This window comes from Cicer arietinum, chromosome 6, assembly GCF_000331145.2.
Source record: "Cicer arietinum cultivar CDC Frontier isolate Library 1 chromosome 6, Cicar.CDCFrontier_v2.0, whole genome shotgun sequence".
Classification (NCBI taxonomy): domain Eukaryota; kingdom Viridiplantae; phylum Streptophyta; class Magnoliopsida; order Fabales; family Fabaceae; genus Cicer; species Cicer arietinum.
In genome coordinates, this window is record NC_021165.2 from 16,102,845 (window position 1) to 16,103,260 (window position 416).

The window sequence follows — 416 nt, forward strand, 5'->3', positions numbered from 1 at the left end:
ACCCCTTCTCTATGACCTCCTCACAACGTCGATTTCTCACTCTGACTTTCACTTCTTGCATATGATTTTCAGATTCTTACTCAATTATTGTTTTCTTCTTCTACTATTTATTATTTGTGAATTGTTTTAGTTTATGATTGTAAACTAGTAGTAGTGTGTTAATTGTATTATTGACTTTTTGAATTGTGAACGGTTTTAGTGTGAGAATTGAGATTGTGAACATTAGTGTGTGAATTGTGACTTTGTGATTGTGAACTATTTTTCTTATTAGTGTAGTGTGGATATGGAATTGTAAATTTGTGAACTATTTTACTTTGTTAATGTGAGTTGTAACTTTGAGAATTGTAAACGGTGTCTCTGAATGTGTTTGTGATTCAGTTATTTTTATGTTACTAAGTTAGTGTTGTGTAATTAAT